Source organism: Adiantum capillus-veneris, chromosome 2 (genome assembly GCF_014529385.1).
Source record: "Adiantum capillus-veneris isolate H3 chromosome 2, ASM1452938v2, whole genome shotgun sequence".
NCBI lineage: Eukaryota > Viridiplantae > Streptophyta > Polypodiopsida > Polypodiales > Pteridaceae > Adiantum > Adiantum capillus-veneris.
In genome coordinates this window covers 181,396,401-181,416,758 of record NC_140932.1, presented here as the reverse complement: position 1 = coordinate 181,416,758, position 20,358 = coordinate 181,396,401, and the positions used below count along the sequence as shown (strand labels likewise).

Below are 20,358 nucleotides of genomic sequence, written 5' to 3'. Positions count from 1 at the left end.
CACTTAGGGTTAGCGGCTTAGGATTCGACTGCTAATAGATTGTCGTATTCGAAACGATTAGGGTAGACTACATACGTTAGGCCGTATTTGATACGTTAGGATATGTTGTACCTTAGTTAAAATAACACTCCACTCCAATACAGTCGTACCTTAGTTAAATTGTTTTGGTAGAGAGAGAGAGAGATACTAGCCATCTCCCCCAAGTTCAACAGAAAGATGTGTTAATCAGCTCAGCATAGTGTTAGCGTTTCGTCATTTCAGTCTTAGGATCGTGCTAGCTGCTTAGGGTTAGCGGCTTAGTGTTTGACCGCTAATAGATGACAGGGTTTAGACAGTTAAGGTAAAGCCCCCTTTTTAGGCCGCTCCATATCGGATTAGGGCAACATTTAGCCATTTCAATCCGCTCAGAGCTAGCCGCATAGAGTTAACGCTTACGGTTAGCGACTATGTGTTTGGCTGCTAATAAATAGTCGTACTTGAAGCGTTAGGAGTATGTCGTGTAAAGACGCTTAGGTTTGCCGCTCCAAATCGGATTAGTGTAGCATTTGGCTATTTCAATCTGCTTATAGCTAACTGCATAGAGTTAGCGGCTTTTGGTTTGTCTGGCACATCAATTAGGCCGCTCTAAATCGGATTAGGGTAGCGTTTGGACATTTCAGTCTACTCAAGGCTAATTGCTAAGGATTGGCGGCTTAGAGTTAGCGGCTTATGGTTAGAAAACTTTGGTTTGGCCGCGAATAATAGCCGTATTTGGAACGTCACGATATGCCGCGTAAAGACGCTTAGGTTGGGTCGCTCCAAATCGAATTAGCGTAACGTTTGGTCATTTCAGTTTACTTAGGGCTAGACACTTAGGTTAAGCCATATCAATCTACTTAACGTTAGCTCCTCAAAGCTAGCCGCTTAGGGTTATCGGCTTAAAATTTGGCTGCTAATAGATGGCATGTTTAAAGTGTTAAGGTAGGCTTTGTAAAGCCGTTCAAGTTGAATTGCTCCAAATCGGATTAAGACAACGTTTAGCCATTTCAATCCGCTTAGGGCTACCAACTTAGGGTTAGAAGCTTTATGTTTGGCCGCTAATAGAGTGGCCGTGTTTGGAGGGTTAGTGTACGTTATGTAAAGCCACTTAGGTTTGGTTATGTTTTGCAATTTGCATAAAGGTTATGGTTTGCAAGCTTTGATATGGTTATATTTTGTGGATCTCACCACGGTCAATATGTTCTCACATATCTATGGACTTTCAGGCAAAACGAAAGTGGAGGGCGGTTGCTTTTGCACTCTCTCCTTTGAGTAGAGAGGGCTGGTTTTGGTGCTCCAGTACATGTAACACCAAATGCCAATCCTTTCGACTCAAATTTTCTTTGAGGTTTTTGCATCGGTATGGGCCTTGGAATGAGCGTCGATATGGATGTCGGTACATGTATTTCATTCCAGCACGTATACTGACGCCCTGTAGACGGACGTATGTACCAACGTGACGGTATCGATGGGCATACAACGCCCGGGTTTTTAAAACTTGTTTAATTTCCATCGGTACAGGCACCGGTATTTGCGCGACGTGTTGTAGTGTATAGAGGTATGTCCTTCCCAACCAACTCGTAGGACGCCAAGTTGGTAGCAAGATGGTCTTGAGATTACAGAGAGCGAACATGATAAGGTGAATGATGTAGGAGGAAAAGGAGGCGGAATATCAGCTCTCTGCCTTGTCTTCTCAAGACTAACAGAACTGTGACTTGGCGGTGAGGTCACTAACATTGAGCAGGTGCATTGGGCGATCATTATCCACCACAAAGATATGACCTTTGGGGCTGATCTTCAGCAAGTGGTGTAGGTCATGGGAACTGTCCCAACCAGTAAGAGGGCCACAAAGGTTCGCTTTTGAGTTGAGAAAGCAACTCACATTGAAAAAGTCATCATCATTTTGGACTTGGATACAAGATTTCAGCCCTCCTACCTTGTCCTTTATTTGGCAAGCCAAAAAATAGCCAGCTCATGTAAAAGGACTTCTTCAGTGCACCTAGCCACTCAGCATTTGCAAAGAATGAGATAAGACAACATAAGGGCCAGAAATGTCCTTCTCCAAAGCAAAAAGAGATCTTGAGACTTGATGTGCACGCTGACTATCATTATGCAATTTGCATCCACATAGTAAGGGCATCCATGACGTATATATAGACTCCACTGGCATATGATTGATAATGTGCTCACTTTCATCGAGCCTTCCTGCTCTGGCTAGCATATCAATAATGCGTTAAAATGCTCCACCATTTGAGTAACGCCAAATACTTGTTGCATAGAGAGAAATCTAGAAGTGAGCCTCATTTATGAGGCCGGCGTGACTACAACCTGATAGAATGTTATTGAAAGTGAATCTGTCAGGTGTCACACCATCTTGTAGCATCTCTTGGAAAATTGCTAAAGCATTGTTTGCATTTCCATACAATGCATGTGCTCCAGTCCATTATATTCCATGAGCTTACATCCCTCTTACACATCTTATCAAATATATGTTGAGCAGTTTCCAAGCTGGCCGCAGTTTGCATACATGTCAATAAGGGCATTGACAAAAAGGAGGCCATCATCCATTGCGAGACACACACCGCTGCAATGAATAAGCTCTCCCTTCGTCCTAAAGCTGCCTCAAAGGCGCAAGCAGAGAGAACAGAAGTAAATATGGTCTCAGAAGGAGACCTCCGCATGATTCCATCTTATGAAACAGTTGAAGCGCTTCTTTCCTTGGCCATTCTGTGCATAGGCTGGCAATCATTGCACTCCATGACACAGCAGTCTCGTTCTTCATGCTTTCAAACACTTTCCGCGCATCATCCAACCTGCCCAATCTTCCATACCGTAGCAACAAGTGCTGTAGAAACAACAACATCCGACTCAAATCCAAACCGACGGATGCAATCATATATAGTTTGAGCTTCCAGCAATGTGCTGCAAGCTTGAAGAGCGCACTTAGAAAGCTGAAGTTGCTAGGCAAATCCCATTCCGAAGCATATGGTGGAAAATTTCCAATGCTCTTTTTCTTTTACCATTCTGAACACATGCTGTGCAAATGGCATTTCCAAGAGACTACATTGCAGGTGGGCATTCTATGAAACATTAAGCAGGCAGCATCCAACGCATCACACCTCCATACATGCTTGATAGAGCATTCCAACAACACATCCATCTCGAACCCATACCCTATGACCTCGGCATGGATAATTTGGCCTTGTGATAGTGTGCACTTACTTGCACAAGCACCAAGGGCAGTGACATAAGTTACTTTATCAGGAATTGCTCCTCCTGTTCTCATTTGATGGAAAAGCTCAAGAGCAAGCTTTCCCTTCCTGTGCTGTATACAAGATCCGAGAATTAGAGTCCAAGAATATACATTCATCTGCTGGATGCTTGTAAACACATCCATGCATCGTCAAAGCGTTACATAAACTGTACATTTGTACACGGAGGTTTCCAAGCAATGTGTCCTTTGCGAGAGAACTGTTGTTCACGATGTGGCTATGGATGTGCTTCCCCCTGTGCCAGAGCAACATCGTCTCCCACACTTGCGAACGAGGGAAGACAGTGTAGCTTTGTCCGTGGGCAAGTCGACAAATTGAATACAACGGGCATAACGAAGGAGTCTTTTTTTTCCAAAAGTTGCAATTGGTCGCGAGGATTTTCTAACACAGGAGGAGACAAAGTGCTCAAAAAATGCTTTCAAAGCATGGTAAGGCTTTGCATTTGAGCCACATGAGATAGGATGTGTTGATCCTTCTATTGTAGCTCCTATGGTAATTTTCACAATACCTCATGTGCCTTGGAATCTGCGGCCTATTCTTCCCAAGGCTCATTTGCCAAAGTTAGTAGAGCTACTGAATGAAAAATCAAAATGGGAATCTTGGAGCCTTCTTGTGCTCCATACTCAAACAGGTGGTTCACAGTTCCAAAGAATAATGGTTCTCTACGCTTAATCCAAGATATGCAACCATGAACAAGGTGACAATTAGAAATGTAGGTACATGTCCAATTGTGGATGAGTTTGCAGAGTCCTTTGCAGTGAGGGCAATCTACTCAATTGGGGATCTCTACTCAGGGTATGATCAATTTCAGCTTGCAATCGAAAGCAGAGACTTGACAACCATGAGACACCTTTGGGTTTGGTAAGGATATGTACCTTGCCACAGGGAGCAACCAACATGGTTGCACATATGATGAATGAGATGAATAAGGTCTTACGTGACTTTATTCCTCAAATCACAATGCCTTTCATTGATGATTTGCCTATCAAAGGATGTGAAGAAAGTGACAAAGATGAAGCTTTGGATCTCAAGGGATGTCGCAAGTTTGTGGTAAATCACATAAAATGATTGTGATAAAATTTTGTCTAGGTTGGAAGAAGTGTATCTTACATTGTCAGGGAAAAAGTCTATGTTTGGTGTCAATAAAGTGCTCATTGTGGGGAACATGTGCAGGCCATATGGTAGGAAACCTTGTCCAACAAAGGTAGATGCCATCCAAAGAATGAAAGAAACATGCACTAGAATCACTGAGGTTAGAAGGTTTCTGGGAGCATGTGTCTTCTATGTTATTTGGATTCCACATTATGCACATGTAGCTGATCAGCTGCTTAGAAAGAATCAAAAGTTTAAATGGAAAGAAGCACATGTAAAATCCATGAAAAAGCTAAAGGATTTTCTCCAGTCATCACGACTTTGAGAAAGGTAGACTATGAGTGTCAAAGGCCAGTAATTGTGACAGTAGAAACCAGTCCTACAGGGATTGGATGGGCAATAGGGCAAGATGACAAAGAAGGACACATGTATGTGGTAAGATTTGGAGCAAAGGTACTAAGTGATCGCCAAAGAAACTATACACATATAAAGAGAGAGTTATGGGGTATGGTTACAGCCTTGAAAAGTGGGAGAGAGTACCTAATTGGTGCATGTGTGGTTGTAAAACAGATGTCTACCACTTCTTGGATGATTACAAGCTGCTCAACGCCAGACATTGCTATGTTGCGGTGGATTTCCTACATTGAGTCCTTAAATCCCGAGTTTAAGCACATTGCAGGTAAAGACAATATAGTGGCAGATATGCTATCAAGGGCAAGGTATGAAGATGAGTCACAAATGATTGACGAGGGAGATGATGTAGGCAGAAAGTTATATTCTATCTCTCATGTCAAAGGTAACAATGTCTACATGAATAATTCACTTGAATTGTTCTTGAAAGATCTTTATGAAGGTGATTGGATTTCTATTGGAAGCTACTTGAGTACTCTAACAAAACAGGATGATTGGTCTGAACAAGAATTCAAGAGGATACGCAGGAAAGCATATGGGTACTTTTTAAAGGATGGTTACTTGTGGAAGCATCCTAAACAAAAGGGTGCTACACCACAATGGGTTATATGTAAAAGAGAGACTCAAGTAAAGCTCATGCAAGAATTTCATGAGAGTCTATGGGCTGGACACAGGGGTGTGTGGGAAACCTTCTCTAAGTTGAAAGAAAAATACTGGTGGAAGAGTATGTATAAAGATGTATCTCAATTTGTAGAGTCGTGCGTAAGTTGTCAAATGTATTCAAATGTCCGAAATCATGATGGATTGCACCCTACATATCCACTAGCCATGCACTATAAATGGGTTGTGGATCTAGTCACAATGCCTCTAGGACTCTGGCAGATGAGATACTTGGTTCTTGCACAAGAGGACCTAACTAATCAGGTTGAAGGAAGAGCATTAAGAGCTAAAACCACAGAAGCTGTGTGCAAATTCCTTCTTGATGAGGTGATTTGCCGTTATGGTTGTGTGGGAAAGATCACTGCAGATAGAGGTGAAATGGATGTTGAAGAAGCAAGGGAGTTCTTTTCCACATTAGGAATCAAGCTTTCTCTTACCACAGCTTACAACCCTGAAGGCAATGGAAAAAGTGAAAGAGGGCATCCTCCTATTATCAAAGCTTTGGCCAAGGCTTGCGAAGGAAGAGTTGGTGAGTGGCCAAAACTGTTACCATATGCTTTATGGTTTGATCGTACAACACATAGCTCAGTAAATGGCTACATGCCTGCGGAGATAATGTATGGTCAAAAGCCATTGATGCCGATTGAAGATACAATTCCCACATGGAATGTACTACCTTGGCAAGAGGGGCTTAGCAGGGAAGATCTCCTTGCATTGAGCATAAGGCAACTAGAGAGAAGACCTGGAGACATTGAGGCTGCAAAAGAACGACTCAAAAATGCAAGGCTGAAAAACAAGGACTACTTTGATAAGAGACATCGGCTTACAGGCAAAGTAATTGACAAAGGTGACTGGGTTTTAGTATATGATAGTAGCCTTGATAACCAGTACACAGTCATGCGTAAGTTCTCAAAAAGATGGTTTGGACCATATGTTGTAAAGCATGTGCATGAAAATTCTACTTACAGCTTTTCTGAACTAGATGGTACAGAAGTAAAGATTCCCACTGCAGGAAAAAGGATCAAAATGTTTAAGAGAAGAACTGACAATGATCTAGAAAATGTTGATGAGGAGGAATAGCAAAACACATGTGAAGATGAATCTTTGGAATCATCCATTGAAGAAGAAAGAAAGGAAGATGTACAAGAGGTCTGATCTTACAAAAAAATAATGTGGCACATACCGGAGGACGTGCAGGTTTAGAGGGGGTGGATATCGTGTTGTGACACGTACATAGTGGGAACGCATGCTACAAGATCTATCTTGTAATTTTTTAGATACATAATTATCTTTCCTATAATGTACACATGTATATTTAAGTATAATAATAAGCCTTCTATCTCATCCTATTATTTTTCTCAAGGGTAACCTATTCTTACTTTACCATCATAAAATACTATGGGAAAAGTGTCAATAGCTCCGCCTCTTTAACTTGGGGCAAAAAGCATTGATTCTTTATTTCTACTATCTCATTATCATCTCACACCCTAGCTAGATCCTATATCTAGGGTAAACTCCAATATATATATTCTATGTATTTTTCATATTTTTTAATATTTCTTTTTAAATAGCTACTAGGATGGAATCAAATCCTAGTGGGACACTAGGTGGCATGATTTCAAAGATACACTTATTTTAATGCATTATTGTAAGCATGATTACAAAATTTTGTCAAGGAGCAATGTCATGCTTTCATACGGCATGAGGTGTCCTTTGGAATCAAATGAAATTCTAGGCTAAGGGGACCACAAGAAGACTTTTGCTGCCAGAAATGGACCCTATTTTGATGATTTTTTTACACACGGCTCCAATCCGAATTGGAAAAAAAATTTTAAATGAAAATCGTAGATAATGAGCTGAAGTTTTTGCCCATATTTTTACTTTTTTATTTGAAGCCAGGGTTAAGGAGATATGATCAAAATACTGGACCCCAGTCTACCCACGTCATATAGGGACAACTCATTTCCAACTTTTCCAATTTCTGTTCACACTGGCTCTTCTCTTCTTGTGTAAACCTTGGGGGTTCCCTTCACCTATAGAAGGAAACCTCTTCTTCCTTGAAAAGAACTCAAGCATTCAACCCATTGATGAGAGGAATCCATGAGGGAGTGAGTAGTAACGCCAAATTGTACTTAGCCATTAACAAAATCCTAAGCGTACACTTTCTCCTAGAGGAAGACTAGCCATTCTTGCATGCTATCCATGGAAGATCAACTCTAATCAAATAAGGTCTTCGACTTGGCGTATCAATCAAAGTGGAGTTCTCTCCTCTTCTTCTCTCTCCATCAATAATGGTGTCGAAGGGTTTGTCAAGTAAGATGTGTTCTACATTGATGTTTTCTTGATTTCTTGTTGTTTTCTTTTTCGTCTCTAATCCAACATATATATATATCTAATCTCATCTCGTTAACCAAACCTATCTCTCTCATTCTTAGTAATTCATCCTCTCTACAAATTTTAGGTTCTCCGTGCTAGAGGTACATCTCTCCCCGCAGTATCCTTATTGCCTACGGGCAAGAATAGGGCTTGGGAGGGAAACTCTCTTCTCTTCTCTTCCCTTCTCTTCTCTCATATCTACATTTTACACATACTAGAGTTATCCTAGATGAATAATCCACATGATGATAATTTCTAGCGCTTTCACTATGTACGATCTATTAGAATTTATGTATGGATTAGCTGTAAAATACACTTTCAACAACGTATAGTGTTTCTCTTTGGCCCAGAAAGGCTCAATGAAATACTTCTATCACTGGATCCCATTATACTACCTCTCATAGACTATAACTTTTCTTTTGACGTAAGCGTAGTTATCTTGCTATGAACCAAGAGGATTTGTACACACAATTAATCCCAATCACTAGGCAAAATATATATATTATAGTAAGCACAAAACTACAATTCCAAAGAACAATTCGTAGCCTATTTGGTCAGCCAAGATTGAATACCATTGACTCATCTATACACCCTTTCATATTATCCATGATACGAGATGACTGTAGCCTTGATGTTTTCATCTTTGTGTTGTTTTTACACTCTCTTTTGTGTTCTTTCTTTGTGTGTGTGAGTGCAAGAGAGAAAAAGTGGGATTTCTTTGATTGCACTTCCTTCCAAACCCTAGTCTTCATGGCATCTATGGTTTAACTCCTTCATATAGTTTTTTTGGAGTTCTCTCACAAACTCTCACAGTTATAAGCCCGGTGCTTTCCTGTCAAGACCGCAAATTTCTCGACAACAGGTCTTGCATAAGTTCGGAAATTAGTTTCTAGAGAGTTTTAAATTTAGGGTATAACTTGAGTTGTACATGCTTTCTCTCACTTGTAGGCATTCATGATAGGTGTGCACTTCCACACACTATACATGCGTATGGCTTGATACAATGGTGGATAATAGCTTTTGTCCTAAACCATCATAGATGTTTCAAGCTGGATCCTCACTTGCAAATGCTAGCCTAGTAAACATGCATGGATATGTCTTGTTACTATAGCCTTACCTAATCTAGCATTTGAAATAGAAAGGGAGGATCGAGAACTTAAGCTTGATCCTCTTACATAAGTTGAGAAAGTACTGTCAAGAGTGCTTTAGACTTAGGGTAGAACTTGACTTTTACATGCTAGCTCTAAACTTGTAGGAATTCATAGGTGTACACACTTCCACACACTATGCATGTGTGTGGATTGATACAATGGTGGATAATAGCTTGGTAAACAAGCATAGATGTTTTCAAGTGAGTAAAGGAGACTCAAAATTAAGTTGGAGCCTCACTTGCAAATGCTACCTTAGTAAGCATGCATGGATATGGCTTGTTACTTTAGCCTCTCCTGATCTACGATAGAATCTGTAAGATAGCAAGGGAGGATCAAACTTAAGCTTCAACCTCTTGCATAAGTTGGGAAAGTAGTTTCAAGAGTGCTTTAAATTTAGGGTAGAACTTGACTTGTACATGCTACATCTCAACTTGTAGGCATTCTGCACTTCCAGTATGCATGGATATGGCTTGATACAATGGTGGAAAATACCTACTGCTTAACCACCATAGATTTTTTCAAATGAGCAAAGGAGGCTTGAACTTAAGTTGGAGCCTCACTTGCAAATGCAAGCCTAGTGAACATGCATGGATAGGGCTTGGTACTATTTTGAGAGAAGCATGCATGGGAAAAGGATACTATAACATAAGCTAGAGTCTCATGTACAAATCTTGCTAGTTCTATGCACAGGGGTAGTTGTCTTGAAATGACATAGAATTTTGAAGATGGCAAGGGAGGCTTGAACATAAGTGCAAGCCTCTTGCTTACGTTGGGAAGCAGTTTTAAAAGTGAGTGACTTGAGTTTAAAGTTGAAATTGACTTAATCTTCCTAGCTACCAAAACCCTTAAAACCCACTTATAAGCTCTCTTCTTAGTTGAGGTATAGGCTGTCTAAAACTAGCTTAAATATTTCAAGCAAGCAAGGTTAGTGGGCTTTAAGTTTGAGCCTTTTACATGGGTTAGGGAGTCACTCCCAAGTGTGGCGAGAATCTAGTTTAAACTTCACCAGCCCCCCATGCTAGATACCAACAATTTAAGACCTATCTTGTAGGACCTCTATTAGTGGTGGACTTCCAAGTGAGTCTCAAACTGAAGGCCGAGACTGAAGTGAAAAAATACTTGCTAATACTAGGCAAAAGAGTAAGTTATAGGGGCCATCTTAAACTAGCATAAAGTTTCTAAGTTAGCAAGGTAAAGTGGACTTTAAGTTTGAGCCTCTTGATGGGTTGAGAAACCACGTGCAAGAGTCATTGGATTCTAGTTTAAAATTGACCAGTTCATGTCAAATACCAACAATCCAAGACCCATCTTGTAAAAGATGTCTTAGTTGTGCACCTATAGGTGAGGCCCAAACTTAAGATTGATCCTTAGGCATACACATGATTTCTAGGAAAAAGGTGGGTTGATTTGAATCTGAGGCTACACTTGACAAGTCCATGCTAGTTACCTAGAATCTTACACCCATCTTTCAGTCTCCCTTAGTACTTGTGAAATTCCGAGTGAGGCTTGAGCTTAAGGTTAGGCCTCATGTAACATATGCTAGTTACCTAGAATCTTACACCCATCTTTCAGGCTCCCTTAATACTTGTGTAATTCCAAGTGAGTCTTGAGATTAAGGTCAAGCCTCAGGTAACATATGCTTGAAATTCTAAGACAAAACAAAGGTTATGGGCTAAGAGATCCATTCTTTTAGACTCCCTTAGTTGTGCTCTTTCAGGTTAAGTTGAGACTTAAGGTCGAGCCTCAGGTATACATATGTTGCTTAGACTTCTAAGCCAAGTTGTGGGTTGTAGGTTGTCGAAAACTAGCATAAAATCTTTAAGCCAGTAAGAGATAGTCACCTTTAAGTTCACACATCCTACATGGGTTGAACAAGTAAGTACAAGTGTGACTTGAATCTAAGGTTAAACTTAATGAGTCCATGCTAGGTATCTAGAATTTTAGACCCATGTTTTAGGCAATCTTATTTGTGTGCCTCCGAGTGAGGCTCAAACTTATGGTTGAGCCTCAGGCGTACACATTCTTGCTATCCTAAGAAAAAAGACGGATTATAGGTTGCCCTAAATCATCATTTAATGTTTTTTAAGTAGGTTAGCAATAGTGAACTTTAATTTCAAGACTCTTGCATGGGCTGGACAAATAATTACAAGTGTGGCTTGAATCTCAAGTTAAAACTGATGTGTCCATAATAGCAACTTGAGAATCTTAGTCCCATGTTTTAGGCTCCCTTATCCAAGTGAGGCTTGAATTTAAAGTAGAGCCTTAGGTGTACATGCTTGCTACTCCTATAAAAAAACATGGGTTACTGTGGTATGCTAAAAAAAACATACAATTGTCAAATAGGCCTGAAAAAGTGGAGTTTAAATTTGAGCCTCTTGAATGGATTGGAGATGCAGCTACTAAGTGTGGCTTGAATATAAGGTTACAATTAACCTTTCTATGCTAGAAACCAACATTCTTAGACCCATCATCTTGTAGGCTCCCTCACTTGTGCATTTTCAAGAGAGGCTCAAAGTTAAGGTCGATCTCCCCACTCTACACATGCTTGCTGTACTACGCAAAAAGGTAAAGCGATTTAAAAATCAAGTGAGAGTGTACTTTATGTTTGAGAATCTTGCATGGTTTGAATTAGCACTTTCAAGTGTCTCTTGAATCAGAGGCTCAAACTGAAGGTCGAGCCTCATGTTTACACATACTTGAATCTAAGGTTGCACTTGACTTGTCCATGCTAGCTACCAACAATCTAACCCCCCCCCCCCCCCCCCCCCCCATCTTGTACGTTCCCTTAGTTTTTTATTTTCAAGCGAGGCTTCAAAGTAAGGCCTCAAGTCTAATGTGCTTGATAGTTCTAAGTAAAAAGTGGGTTATGGGCTATCCTAAACTAGTAAAAAGATTCAAGTCAAGGGCAAGTGGACTTTAAGTTCAAGCATCTTGTATGGGCTGACAAGCACTTGTAAGTGTGAGTTGAACTTAAGATTCAACTTGACCAGTGCATGCACATGCTATTAGAAAATTAAGACCCATTTTATAGGCTCTCTTAGTGGTGCACTTTCAAGTGAGGCTTGAACTTAAGGCCAAGCCTCACACATGCTTGCTACTTTTAAAACAAAAGGTAGGTTATAGCATTCCTTAACTAACATGAATTTTAAAGTAGGAAAGGAATAAAAACTATAGTTTCAAGCATCTTGCATTGGTTGGACAATCACTAGGAAGTGTGGTTTGAATTAAACTCTACCAATCCATGCACATGCTACTAACAATCAAAAACTGAAGTTGTAGGTTTTGTTAGCCATGCGTTTTGAATTGAGGCTTGAACATAAGAGCAAGCCTAATGTGTATATACCCTTGATAATTCTAGGCAAAAAGGTGGGTTGTAGGCTCTATTAGGCTAGCATAAACATTTTAAGTAGGTAGGGGAAATGAACTTTAAGTTTGAGCACCTTGCATGGGCTAGAAAACAATAGTGATAGTGCAATGTATAGTGGACCAAACAACTAGGGATATTGTAAACTCCTTTGAAACTTTACCATTTGAAGAAGATAATTGATAATTGAAGGTGCAAGGCATGATGTATTGAGTGAGCCTCTTGACTATCTATTCAAGGTGATTTTTTACCTTTTGTATAATTGGAATGTAGTTGAAACTGAGCTTAAAAGTCCCATTTTAAAGAAAAGATTGGAGTACTGATTTTTATACTAGCGTTACAGCAGACTCATTTGAGATCCCTTAAATTCCAACTATTGTTTGATAAAATAGTCACTACAATCTATAACGGATACTCAGATAACAATGTGGACTTGTCAATGACTATTATGTTTTTAATACATTACCTTGGTGTTTTTGAACACCACACTCATCTGAGATCCCCTCATTTCCAAAAACTTCTTTAACATATCAAGAGAGCCTAATAGGAATGATGGATATACTTGCAACTCAAACTAAAGAAAGGACTGAGGTCCACTTTTCAGCTCAAGTGAAGTGACTAAGGTTTGGGACTTCAATCTAACCCAACGAGTGATAGCCGTTTTTTGGCTCTCCATAATTGCCATAGTGAGTTAACCCACCCTACCAAAATCATCCAAACATCATGGCTATCCCTACCATTTCATTGTATATAGGTGTGTGTGAGTTAGGGGACTTTTCCCATATCTTCTTAAAAACCCTCAGCTAGCTAGTCACTAGGCAAGTTGAGCCAAAAAAAATAAAAAATAAAAAATATAAGTATATTATGGCCCATTTGTGTGTAAATATTTCATTGTATATAGGGCCTAAATAAAAGGATTTTTCATAATTATTTTGGTATTTATTTAAATATTTCTACCTATGGTGTGTTATTTATGCTATGTACATTGACTCACCATTACCATATTTTTTCTTACCATTTTTCATACTTTTTATTCCATATAAAAATAATCTCATGCAAGCTATAACTCCATCCCAACAAAAATCCAAAAAACCTAGTTTTATTTATGTGTATATTTTTTCACTATTGTGATTTTTCCTTCCCACATCTATTCTCTTTTACTCTTATAAATTAGAACACAAAAAATATTCATCTTTTTATGGTAGACTTATAATGAGAGAGATTTATTTTGACCCCTTTATATTTTTTCCACCTATATTATTTATATTTGACATGTACATATTTTTTTAGACCCCTCAATGTTTGATTTTCTTAGTTGTACTATTCACTTATATCATGATCTCAATAATATCTTCAATTATAGACCTACCAAATAAGGTCAAGGGTATGTGGAATGCATGCATGCACCATGGGAGCTCACTCTTGGAGGTATTCAAAAGAATCATCCAAAGAAGGACCTCACAAGGACCTTGTGCAGTGAAAAAAGAGTCGGTTTTGCTGAATATTTAAAGATCACATGCTCCCCGAATTTGAAAAGGTGATACAAACAAAAGTTGTAGCTCGTGAGCTGAACTTTCACCTCAAATTTTTTCATGTGTTTTTGAGCTACGAGCTGTGAGCTATGATTTTATTGGTGGACCCCAGTTTGCCCATGCTATGCAGCCACACTCCCTCTTCCACTTTATCATTTTCCTCTTTCACACACACTCCTCCCTCTTCTTCCCACTCCCAAACCTGCAACTCCCATGTACTACTTCACCCTCTTCACCATTGCCACATCTTTCACACCTTCATAGCCTTCATCCTCCATTTCTACACCCTATGTGTCCCCCTTTCTCTCTACATATATGTCCATATTACCATACTCTCTTCAGCTTTGTAAAGAACTTCAAAAAATCAGCAAAAATCCAAGGATAACCTCTGCAAATGAAGGCTTTTATCATGAATTTTCCAAGGTTTGAAATAACATAGCTTCATCGACACGCGCTGCTTCGCCATGCTGACTGCTTCTTCTTCCGGTGCTGTAAAGAGGTGAATGTCAACTTCTCCAAAGCTTCAACCTCTCTTTACAAGCTCATCCCTTCTCTAACTTTTCTCATCATATATCTCACCATTTGGTGAATGATTTTGTAAATATTTTTTAGTAATAATTACTAACTACTAACCACTAACCACTAACCTTATTGTAAAATGCACCCTCTACTAGAGTAGGCACTCCCAAATTATTCACTCAATTCTCTTCTATCATACTCAATAATTTTCTTCCCTTGAGCCCACATCCATGTGACTCAAAGGACAAGAGAGACCTACCCTCATTAAAAAAAAAAAAAAGCATAATCTTTTATTCCTTCAAATAAACTTGATTAGGCCTAATCCTAATCGGGGCTTCTAAAACCTATAAATAGAGCCCTTCTCTCCCTTGTAAATCATCCCATGATCACACTATACCACACCATTCTCAACACATAACACACCACTCTTCAAGCCTAGTTGTGTAGAGTGTGTGCATTGTGAGTGCTCTATTCCATCACTACACATAGGTGCATGGAGAAGCTTGAAGTTAGTTATGCCATCTAGAGGAGTGGAGTGATACTATACTCTGCAATCACACTTGTAGCCTACTCTTGTCCATAAATAAGATTCATAGTTTTGGGTGCAATTGTATGCTGCAACTACGACTCTTCTCTCCAAATTGACTTGATAAGTTGTCTCATCAGGTGGTTGAAGGTATATTGTCCTTGAAGTTTGTTGTGCCATTTCATGCTTGGTGGTTTGAGGGCTTGTTGAATTGTTTTCCAAAACTTTCAATTGTAAGAGGGTGCTCGGTGAGAGGGCTCCCGTGACCCTAAGACAATTTGTGTATTGGCAACAAGGTCAATTTTTGTGTTGTCTCTCTATTTCTCATCAAGCTTTGTGTGCATCTAGTCTTTAAGGCTAAGACTGAGTTGCTCAAGTTGATTTGTGCGCTTTACCTCTCTCTGGCGTGGTGAATTTTTGTGTTTGGTGTGTGTGGCTATCTTGCATTCCCCTCTCTTTGTGCGTTTGAGTACAAGGAGATATCACGTGCGTCCTAGTTCGCATCTACAACTAGGTGGTGCCCATTTTCTTGTTTGGTTTCTGGCTGTGGGTTGCTGTTGTCTTTGATTGTGCTTGCCCCAGCCCCATTTGAGCAGCACAAGAGCCTCGAAGGGTGTTTAGAGGCCACTCTTCTTGTTGCCCGCCTTTGATCGCCTCAAATTGGTGCCCCAAATTTGTGTAGGGTTAGGTTGCGGGTTTGTGTGTGTGTTTGTTGTTTTTTCCAACCCCAACCCAATTGAGCAGCACAGGAGCCTACAAGGGTGCTTAGAGGCCACTCTTCTTGTCGCCCGCCTCGGACCGCCTCAAATTGGTGCCCCCACTGAGGACGGCTTGTGTATTTTTTTGAAGGCTCAACCTTTAGCATAATCAAGTAGCTTGCATGAATCACGAGAATTTGTATGATCCTTTCATTCCGATTGCAAGGCAAAAGGTACACATAATTGTTAGTACTAAGTTGCAATTTCAACATGTAACTCGTAGAATTTTAGGTCCTCTTAGGTTGGCAGAGATAAATACATCAATAAATACTTTTATTTTGCCTCTCATTAGGTACGACCTTAGTTTGGACGTCTATATTTTTGTTTTGTTTTAAGAATTAGATCATGCATAGACCGTGGATAATGGCCCAAGAATAGAGGTTTTCCCCTTTCATTTCACTCCACATATTAGAATAAACATTGCAATTAGTAGAAAAATCCATTTTCAACAAAGTATGGTGTTCATGTTTGGTGCCCAAAGAGTAGGAGAAATTCTCGCATCTTGAATAATCAGTTGGCATGTAAGTAACTTGTTCAACATTTGTCGGAGTAGAAGGAGACAAGTATGGCAAAGGAGATGACTTCTTGATAGAAACACTTTCATGATTGTTGGCTCTTCTAGCATGATGGAAACCATTTTTGATGTAGAAGTACTTGTGAAACTTCCTTCGGGCAATAGTGACCGCTTCTTCAAAGGTAGAAGGTCCACTACAAGTAACCTTAGTCTTTAGGAAAGGAGACAAACCCGAAATAAATTGCTCCATTTTTACATAATCTGGAAATGTAGAACTAAACCCACGTCCTCCCCATTGACGAGAAAAAATATCCTCATAAGCATAGTAGTCTTCACCATGTTGTTGAAGTCTTCGTAGTGAAGCCCATGCTTTCTCCGTTGTTGGAACTTTAGAGAATCTGGCCTTCAAAGCTTTGGAAATTTGGGTATATCCATCTTCAATCTGAGAAGACATACTCCAAAACCATTGCTCAGCATTGCCTCTAAGGCATAGCAATAGAAAATCCCCTTTTTCAATGTCATCCCTTTTACCAAGGATACGACAAACCATTCTAAAATCAGCAAGAAAATCATCAACATCTTCTTCTAGATTTCCGAAGAAGATTGGGATATCTTCAAAGGTATAGTGTGCCATAGTCTCTCAATGCTAGAACCACACAAAGATTAGTTCCAAACAATCATTTTCTCTCATGACATCAACTAACTACACAAAGTATTGAAAGGTCTTTCAACATGAATTCTAGATTCTTATGTGAAAATGTTTTTTTCCTTTCTTATGTTATGCTAATCCAAACCATATTCTAGATCAATTTTTGTTTCCTTGAAATTGAACTCGGTCATACAAGTTTTCATGATTCATATAATCTACTTGATTATGCTAAAATTTAAGCATTTATGCAATACAACAACAATAAGCACAAAGTCATTCCTCAATGGGGGCACCAATTTGAGGCGGTCCGGGGCGGGCAACAAGAGAGGTGGCCTCTAAACACCTCTCAAGGCTCTCGTGCTACTCAATTGGGGCTGGGGCAACCACAAGCAAGAAATAACAACACCAAACCCACAGCCAAACAAATGAAGGGGCACCACCTAGTTATGGTATGCGAACTAGGACGCAAGAGAGAGTTTAGCACAACCACGAGGATGCGCCACAAAACACACACAAGCAACCTCACACCAAGACTCACATAAAATGGGCCAGAGAGAGCTAGAGAAAAGGGAAGAGAGAGAGGAATGGATCTTGCATAATACCTTATTTGTGACTTGGAAATGGAGATGGTTCATTATGTTTCTATCGTAGAGTTTGTACAAAACTCACTCAATGCTTAGTGAATTCTAAACATTGCCAACACACACACACACTGTCTTAGGGTGTGGGAGACCTCTCACCACAATACCCTCTTACAATGGACACAAAATTGTCAATGAAAACACACTAAAATACTTTCTAAAACAAGATAAACGATAAAACTCAAAGTACACAAGTCACCTTGAATTCACTAAATCGTATCCCACAAGTGGAAGGACGAAGATTTGAACGTCGAATCACGCCTTTGATACACCAAACCTCAATTTATTGATGATGGAGGAACATATACAATAGTGGTTTTGAGATTTTGAACTCACGCTCTTTCACTTGCAATGTGTAGCTTGAAAGCTTCTCTCACACCAAGAGTGAAGCTCACAAAGTGGTTGCTACACCTAAGTCTCTCCTCACGCATAGAGTGTTCGGGTGCTATATGAGATATTGGAGGTTGTTTTACAAGAAGGAGAGGGGCCTATTTATAGGTTGGAGACCCCTCATTAAGATTATTGGAAATCCTAATTTACAACCTAACAAATTAGGATTATGAAGTTTTTGAATATCAAAACATTGTGGGCCTTCTTTGTCTGCTTGAGTAATGGATGTGGGCTCAAAAAAGAGCATTATTGATGGTAGATAAGGTGAAAGTAAGTAAGGAGAGAGAGAGAGAGAGAAAGAGAGAGAGTTTTACTATACACATGTCTTGAGGTGAGGTGTCTTTTATGGTTAGGTCAATGGCTATTTTTTGTTATTATGTTAGTGGTTAGTGTTAGTAATCACTAGAAGGTTAATGATGTATTTACAATGGGTTGAATGAGGTGGATGGTTGAAGTAAGATGGTTGAATGAAGTGAAGAAATCATTGTGATGGTGAAGCTTGAAGAAGTTTTTGACTTACTTGTGTAGGTTCTCAAAATGACTATCGATCTTCTTCTTTGTCTTCTCTTCTGCACGCCACCACCGCCAAGGTTGATTATCGCGCGATAAAAATGGTAATTTGGTTGATGATATCTCTTGATTTTTAGAGGTTAAGCATGTTTTACATGCTGAATTTTATGTATATAGAGAAGGGGTAAGATGGAATTGTACTTTGGAAGTAATAGATAGAGACATACAGATGATGTATGTACATGTAGAGCTCATATGAGAGCTATGGAAGTAAGAGGGGAGGTTAATGGTGAAGAAGGTGAGAGACACCATTGAAGGTGCAGGTTTAAGTGAGGGATTGAAAGGAATGAGTTTGTGTGTGTGTAGAAGTGTGGAAAGAGGTGAGAGAAGACTATGGGCTACTAGTGAGAAAAGTGGGCAGGCTGGGGTCCACTCCAAAAATCCTAGCTCACCGATGGTTGCTCCAAAAATCACCAAATTGTTTGAGGTGATTATTTCAGCTCTTGTTTCATATTTTCTCTTTTTACCACAGCTCCAAATTCGCAGTGGAGTTGGGTGCCAAAAATCTCACCAAAAAGACTGGTTTTTAATGCCTGCAAAAGTCTTTTAGTGCCCCCCTCCTTTGTTGAATTTGTACAATCCATCCAAGAGTGAGCCCCTCCTTTGTCATATCATAATACAAAGCATCCAAGTTGCCCTTTACACATGCATGGAGGAGGATTATTGGTGAATAAAGTAATATATACATGGTGGGACTAGTGTATGGACTATTCATGGATTTTAGCTCAATGAGCACATGGTATTAGAATAAAAAATATGGAGAAATTATTGATATGGAAAGATATTGGAATCATATGATATGGTCCCTCTTTGTATTATTTTGGGTGAAAGAGGAAAAGGTTTGCAAGTAAATGAAAATAATATAATAAACGTGACTAAGGGAGTAGAGATTATTTTTTGTTTTCACGAGGGTGAGGGTGAAAATGTGGGAGTGATTTGTATAAAATAAAAATATGAGGTTAGAGTATGTACACATTGGCAAAAAATATACTTATGGTGTAAGAGGATGAAAGAATGCATACACAGGTTTAATAAAACACACAACTAAGTATAAATATTTAAATAAAATACCAGAATAATTATAAAAATCCTTATATTTAGACCATATATACAATTCAATATTTACACACAAATGGGCCATAATATTTATTTTTTTATTTTTTTGGCTCAACTACCCCAGTGACTAGCTAATTAAGGGTTTTTAAGAAAATATAGAGAAAGTCCCCCAACTCACACACGCCTATGTACAGTGAAATGGTAGGGATAGCCACAGTGTTTGGGTGATTTTGGTAGGGTGAGGTAGCTCACTATGACAATTATAGAAAGCCGAAAAACGGCTATCACTATATTTAAGGTGCCAAAGGTTTGGCCTTATGGTCCTAGATTTAGGCAAGTGGTCAACACATATATGACCAAGTGCACACTGTGCTAAGAAACTTGGCCACCACTTCACTTGCCAAAGTTTAGGCCACATTATCAATCCTAAGTTTCCAATGTTCTTACTATGTCATAAGAGACAACAGTTCTTTTTTGTCACATTTTGCCTCGTGGAAAACCTCGGCTTGTTTTCACATACTTAGGCGCTTCAAGCCAGGCGCTTGTTTTCACATACTCAGGCGCTTCAAGCCATAAGAAATTTTCATACTCTTCGGCAACCCTTTAGTTCAAGTCTTCGAAAAAATGTTGTTTAAGGCCACCCTAAACCATTTTCATTTAGGGGTGTCTAAAACTAGCTTTTTGGCAATTCGGGAAGAAAACGGTCAAAGTTTTATACTTTATTTTAACCACTTGACCAATTCAAATATTGGAAATCAAGGTCTTGTAATACTTTCCTTTGGACATCACACATTAAAACTAGGTCCCCCACTTGTCCAATCTATGCTTTAATACAATAAAGGGCTTTTGATTTCAAGAT

General features: G+C 39.4%; 1 pseudogene; it reads right to left on the bottom strand.

Moving 5' to 3' along the window:
* Positions 1–1,937: 1,937 nt before the first annotated feature.
* LOC147464196 (pentatricopeptide repeat-containing protein At5g27110-like) overlaps positions 1,938–20,358 on the bottom strand; it is a 33,910-nt pseudogene continuing 15,489 nt past the window's right edge.